The sequence below is a fragment of the Gorilla gorilla genome, chromosome 5 (genome assembly GCF_029281585.2).
Source record: "Gorilla gorilla gorilla isolate KB3781 chromosome 5, NHGRI_mGorGor1-v2.1_pri, whole genome shotgun sequence".
NCBI classification, from domain to species: domain Eukaryota; kingdom Metazoa; phylum Chordata; class Mammalia; order Primates; family Hominidae; genus Gorilla; species Gorilla gorilla.
In genome coordinates, this window is record NC_073229.2 from 99,699,183 (window position 1) to 99,706,401 (window position 7,219).

Here is a 7,219-nt window from a genome sequence, read left to right on the forward strand (position 1 = left end):
TAAAATTAATTAATTAAAAATAGCAATCATTTGATTCCATCTTATTTCATAGTGATTTTAAAATAATATACACAAACCAAATAATAATAAAAGAGAATGGAGGAGGCAGTCACCACAGCAACATCAGCACTGCCTCTAGCTCGCAGAGCTCCAGCCAAAGGAGAAGTGGGGTAAGTAAGAAGGTACCATAGCTCATACAAAGCAAACTGCCTGCAAATCGACCAGTGACAACGCACCCAGAAAGCAAATGGCTAAAAAAGCCACTCGAGAGGGAGTGCACCCTGTACTTAAAGGGTGAAGAAACCTCATCATTATAGGCCTGGTACTGTGGCACTCCTTGAAATTAGACATTAACAGAAGTCCCTTGAACTTATGATTTGCCAAATTCCCTTCCATCATCAGCATGAGAACTAGCTCAGAACTTTAAAACAGATCTGCACTTCCAGAGCACAGCTATTGGTGTTTTGCAGGAGGCAAGTGAAGCCCATCTGGTTGGCCTTTTTGAAGACACCAAATTGTGTGCTATCCATGTGTAACAAATTATGCCAAAAGACATCCAGGTAGCATGCTGCATATGTGGAAAAGTGCTTAAGAATCCACTACGATGGGAAACATTCACTCTAAAAAAAATTATCTTCTTCCTGTTGTTGGTAGTTCTGAACATTATATTTTTTCCTTGGGGTCAAAAAGTACTTAAATATATGATTGTGAGTGGATAAACAGGGGACAGAAAACAGGTATTGGCAGTTTTTCCATTTTCATTTGTGTGTGAATTTTTAGTATAAATGCCAGGGATGTAAAGCATTAATGCAAGTCAAAATGTTTCAGTAAACAAGTTTCAGTGTTTCAACTTTATAATAGTTATAAATAAACCTGTTAAATTTTTCTGGACAGTGCCAGCATTTTTAAAACAAGTAAATTGCTTATTGATGGCAACTAAAGGGTGTTTGTTGCAAGTTTATCATACAGTTGATTCCATCCATTCACTTTTCTAACTGAATTGTCCCACAGGCAAGTACATATTTTTGATGTTGCCTGTCTTCTGTGCTATCCCTGCAAGTTTGCTATCAAAATACATTAAACTACAAAAAAGAAAGAGAGAAGACATGAACCAACTGTTTTTATCTAGAATTAAATTTTGACTGATACATAAAATGTTTTTCCTACTTTCAAGATTATAGAACATGTATGGTCTTCACATCTAGAATTTTAAAAACTTAATGATGGGCAAGGCCTGAAAAATGAGGAAATTTACACAAAATACGAAAGTCCAAAATGACTCCCTCCCTCCCCTCCCCTCCCCTCCCCTCTTCTCTTCTCCTCTCCTCTCCTGTCCTTTTTCTTTTCTCTTCTCTTCTCTTTTCTTTTCTTTTCCTTTTCTTTTTTCTTTTCAGACAGAGTTTCCCTCCATCACCCAGACTGGAGTTCATTGGTGCTGGGAGGCTCACTTCAACCTCTGCCTTGCGGGCTCATGTAGCTGGGATTACAGGCTTGTGCCACCATGCCTGGCTAATTTTTGTATTTTTAGTAGAGATCAGGTTTCACAATGTTGGCCAGGCTGATCTCGAACTTCTGCCTCGGCCTCCCAAAGTGCCAAGATTACAGGCATGAGGCACTGCACCTGGCCAATGATCATATTTTCATTAGAAAAGGTGTACTTTTTTTTAAAGAAAGGTACGATAATACTGTCAAACTTTGGAGTTTCAGAGAAAACATCTAAACTGTTCTTTATTTGTTAGTTTAACATTATTTGAAAATACTGAAAAATACTGGGAAGAAAATAATTTCTTCCAAACTAAAATTCCATAAAAAAGAAGACAAGCTGGGCACGGTGGCTCACGCCTGTAATCCCAGCTCTTTGGGAGACCGAGGCAGATGGATCACTTGAAGTCGGGAGTTCGAGACCAGCCTGGCCAACATGTTGAAACCCCGCCTCTACTAAAAATACAAAAATTAGCTGGGCATGGTGGCATGTGCCTGTAATCCTTGCTACTGGGGAGGCTGAGGCACGAGAATCGCCTGAACCCAGGAAGTGGAGGTTGCAGTGAGCCGAGATTGCACCATTGCACTCCAGCCTAGGCAACAGAGTGAGACTCCGTCTCAAAAAAAAAAAGAAAAAAGACAAAGTCATCCACACCTTCTAATTCCTTTCTTCTGACATAGCTATGCCACACAGATTAGCTATATATACTTATAAATTATATTTATGCAAATGATATAAAATTGGCCTGTATCCAGTGTGATGGCGCTGATGAAAAAAAGATGGCCTATAACTTGTTTTTTCTTTTTCTATTAATTTTTTTTTTTTAGCGTTGGGGGTCTCACTATGTTGCCCAGCCTGGGCTTGAACTCCTGGCCTCAAGCAATCCTCCTACCTCAGCCTCCTGAGTAGTTGGGACTACAGGTGTGTGCCATCACAGCCTTGTTTTTAATTCTTAATTAATCATGGATGCTTTCCTGATCAGTACTGTCAACCTAAATAACAAAGAGCAGAGATCCTATAAAAGATATTTATTTTGGGGCTACAGCATTGCAATGAGAATATGTGTGCCATAGTAAATTATGTGCATATTCAGGGAGGTAAAGGAAGGCAAAGGTTTTTAAGGGAAAAAATGAGGAGGATCACAGAATTGTTTTGACATCATTATCCTTGGCTATAAAGATCAATAACAAGTGTGACGCTGGTGCAGGGTTGGAAAGGCAGTTGTTGGGCAGATGTCCCTGCAGAAGTATTTCTTGTGTAAGGCTGCAATGGATTTTATGAAAGATTGTGGTTTTTACAGAGTCTTTGTGATAGTTTTTATTATCAGGCATATAAGCATGAGAGCCTTTTCTTTATGACCTTCCCCAGCTCTATTTGTCAGTGGGTTTTGGTTTTGGTTTTTTTGTGTTTTTTTTTTTTTTGACATCAGTAACTTCATTTTGGTTCTGACAACATCCATATTTTCCTCTTTTCATCAAGATCTTTCTCCAAAAGCATCACTGATTAAACACCCTGTAGTTAGGTTTTGATGTTCCTCAGTACAGAATAGACCTGTCCTCGTTATTGGTCTTGTCTTACATTATAAGGAGTAATTGGCAACTAGGAGTCAGTGTCAAAACCCTTTTAGCCATGTTTGAGCAACAAGGGAGGTTTAAAGGGAGTAGCTCTAAGGCTAAGTCTACCTGAAGTCCATTAATAAGTTCTGTTCTGTGGTCTTTTGTTTTCATCTCAAAGTGCTGGGTCAGCATTATTTTGTTAGGAGTTGTACTTCCGCAAAAATTGTAGAGTTAACATATACAAAGTTTAGAAAGGGAAAAGACAAAGTAAAATTAATAGTAATATGACTATTCTAATTTGTATAATTATTTTGAGCCATTAATCTAGGCTTAAAGATAGCCAATTGAATAAATTAAATGACTATAGGGAATTAGGCGAGACCTATTGTAACCAGGTGAACTACTTTCTTATTTTGTGTATATGGGTCTCAACTTTTCCAGAGGAATTTATCCAGGTATAGCACATAGTATTACCAATAGCACAGACATTTTCTTATTTAACCAATGGATACTAAACAATTTTGTTTAGTTTTGTTTTGTTTTGTTTGAGACAGGGTCTCTCTCTGTCACCCAGGCTGGAGTGCAGCGGTACGATCTTGGCTCACTGCAACCTCACCTCCCAAGTTCAAGTGATTCTCCTGCCTCAGCCTCCCGAGTGGCTGGGACTACAGGCGTGCACCACCATACCCGGTGAATTTTTGTGTTTTTAGTAGAGACAGGGTTTCACCATGTTAGCCAGGCTGGTCTTGAACTCCTGACCTCAGGTGATCCGCTCACCTCGGCCTTCCAAAGTGCTAGGATTACAGGCATGAGCCACTGCGCCTGGCCTACTAAACAGTTTCTTAGGTTAGGCTCTCTTAAGTTACCAGCAGAATATACTGATGGTGAAATTTCAATTACATCATTAGCTTACCAAGCATAAAAGGTAGCATTAAGAGGGGTAAGAGTCTAATTATGATATGGAGTCTTGCTTCAATGTCTTGAGAAAAGCTATCTACAGTGTGAAAACATCAACTGCTGCTCCTGGTTTGTAATTTGAAAGTCTCTGGTCATGACACCAAGTGGTTTGGTAAACCTTTTGTGTGGCCCATACATCAGGCATGAGGTTTGTTTCTTAAATTTCATCTAGTTTTGACTTATAGGGATTTAGGAACAGAGAAGCTTACTGCCAATTATTGAAGGAAATTAGGAGAATTCAAGATCTGATCTAGTCTACAGGTAGATAATAAGAACTTGAAAAACAATGCACAGGGCTACTATCTAGTAACAGCCGTATTATATTTCTTTAGAAATATAACTTTTTCTCTCTACATTGATCATTAGGAATCTCAGACTTAAAAACTTCTTGAGCATGGGAAGCCAAACCAAGGCAGACTTTAGACTCTATTTCAGTGTTAAGGTTCTTGGGTCTGCCAAGAAGTGACAATTTTTATTCACTCACTATAAGGCTAGAAACTACTAAAGCCAGACATTTTGTGCACATTCTTAAATACAACATTTTATTCAAAGCCTTGGTAAAAAGGCTAGGGGCATTGGCTCACACCTGTAATCCCAGAAACTTGGGAGGCCAAGGCAGGAGGATCCTGGAAAACTTGAGGCCAGGAATTTGAGACCAACCTGGGCAATATAGTGAGACCCCAACTCTACCAAAAAAAATTTTGTTTTTAATTAGCCAAGCATGGTGGTACACACCTGTAGTCCTGGCCACTTAGGAGGCTGAGGCAGGAGTTTCACTTGAGCCCAGGAGCTTGAGATCACAGTGAGCTTTGATCATGCCGCTGCACTCCAGCCTAGATAACAGAGTGAGACTCTGTCTCTAAAGAAACAAATAAACAAAAACGCAAACACACAAAAAAAGACTGGTAAAAAAAAAAAATCAGTGTTTCCAATCACATCCCGTTTATGAAGAGAGAGCAAATTTTTATTGAACTTATGTAAATAAAGAATACTCATAAGAATTTGCCACTTTTGGGAAGAATCAAGTAAGGGAAAAAAGCAAAGGTGTTTCCATCTTTATTAAAAGTATACTTTACCAAATTCTTGTAAACTATAAATAGCTTATGAGAAAAAAAGTTCTTAAATCTGAAAAACAAAACATTTAAATAAAGAACCAACAATGGTTTAAATAAGTCATAAAAACATTATCAATTACTTAATTTCATGTAATTAATTTATTGTTTTGCTTGATCTTGATTAGCAGTTTTATGAACCTATAAATTTCCTTATTAGAGTTCTGAAGATTTTTATTTCATTCATTGATCTTAAAGTTATCAGAAATCTGTGTTCAAGACTACTTGTTAGAGTCTTTCCATGCAAAGCCATTTTGGACTATAGCTGATTGCAAATGCTTTTAGAGAAGACTTCAAAGCAATAACTGTGGATGACAGAAACTTAGAATAGTCATGGTTAAAAATCTGATGAAAGTTCCTGGCCAGGCACAGTGGTTCATACCTGTAATCCCAGCACTTTGGGAGGTTGAGGTGGGCAGATTGCTTGAGCCCAGGAGTTTGAGACCAGCCTGGGCGACATGGTGAAACCCCATCTCTACAAAAAATACAAAAATTAGCTGGGTGTGATGGTGTGCAACTATAGTCCCAGCTACTCGAGAGGCTGAGATAGGAGGATTGCTTGCTTGAGCCCAGGAAGCGGAGGCTGCAGTGAGCCAAGATCGCACCACTGCACTCCAGCCTGGGCAACAGAGTGAGACCTTGTCTCAAAAAAATAAAAAATAAATAATTTCCCAATTGACAAGGAAATGTAGTTATTTCCATTACATGCAGCATTTTAAGATGACAATCAGGCCAGGAGCGGTGGCTCACGCTTGCAATCCCAGCACTTTGGGAGGCCAAGACCAACAGATCATGAGGTCAGGAGATCGAGACCATCCTGGCTAATATGGTGAAACCCCGTCTCTACTAAAAACACAAAAAATTAGCCAGGCATGGTGGCACGCACCTGTAGTCCCAGCTACTCAGGAGGCTAAGGCAGGAGAATCGCTTGAACCCAGGAGGCGGAGGTTGCAGTGAGCCGAGATCACACCACTGCACTCCAGCCTGGGTGACAGAATGAGACTCCACCTCAACAACAAGAAAAAAAAGAATCAGAATCATGACTGACAATGTCATATCAGGAGGATCAAACTTTTATAAATTTTATACAACTCTTAGAATACTCACATTAATACATACCCACACAAATTTAAGTTTAGGAAAGATTTAACATAGCCACCAAAATTATGACTGTAACATATTTTTATGAATTGATATAATTTTACAACATTTATATCAATAGCATAAACATAAATGTAACTGAAGGAGTATCTAGTATCACTTATCATTTTACAATGCTTCCCATACAATTTACCAAATAAGCCTAATTATTTAATATATCTAAAAGATGAGAGACACAACTTTGAGGCTCTCCAGGGGCCTAGCTGGAAAATCCCAATGTTAATTTTAAGTAAAAAATATTTAGTTTCAGATTTTGATGATGTGGGTGGGGGGAGGACCTGCCAAAGATGTTAAAAAGTTCAAAACACCTGATCAAAACAAAATCACGGGTTACTGTAAAATAATAGCCATTAATTTAACCAGAGTGACAAAAGACTTCAAAAGCAATACAGAAAGCTACATGGATGTAAAAACCTTAACCCTTTTAAAGCTCAGTTTTTCTATGTAGTCCAAAACCTAATAAAGACAAGATAGGAAATTATCTTGATAAAACGTAAAATCTTTGTTTTTTCAGGCCAGTTACCAAAACATAAAGAAAAATCTCTTGTAGTGTGATTGCTTCTCCTTATGGGAAGCCCATTTAGATAATCTGGAAGTCAATCCTGTTGAAAAGGGTACTTGAATTTAATCAGGCACAGGAAGAATGTATCTAGGGTTAAGAATATACACTACATTATACAGGAATGTAAACAAGAAAACTAATACCTTGAGTGAGGGAGTACATGGCTCTCACTAACAACATAGGAAGTTTCCTGATTACATGGAACAATTTAGGCACATCAATAAAAGCTAAGAGCACAGAATTGGGTTATACTGGAGGAATACACTGTGTTTCTAGGCCTTTAAGACAAATATTTCAGTGCTTGCTTTGACAGCATATATACTAAAGTTGGAATGATACAGAGAAGATTAGCATGGCCATAAGCCGCTAAAAAATAATAATTTTTTTT

The 7,219-nt window shown here is 38.3% G+C and overlaps 1 pseudogene; it reads left to right on the plus strand.

The window, feature by feature from the left end:
- Positions 1-7,128: 7,128 nt before the first annotated feature.
- LOC115935126 (uncharacterized) lies at positions 7,129-7,219 on the plus strand (annotated as a pseudogene).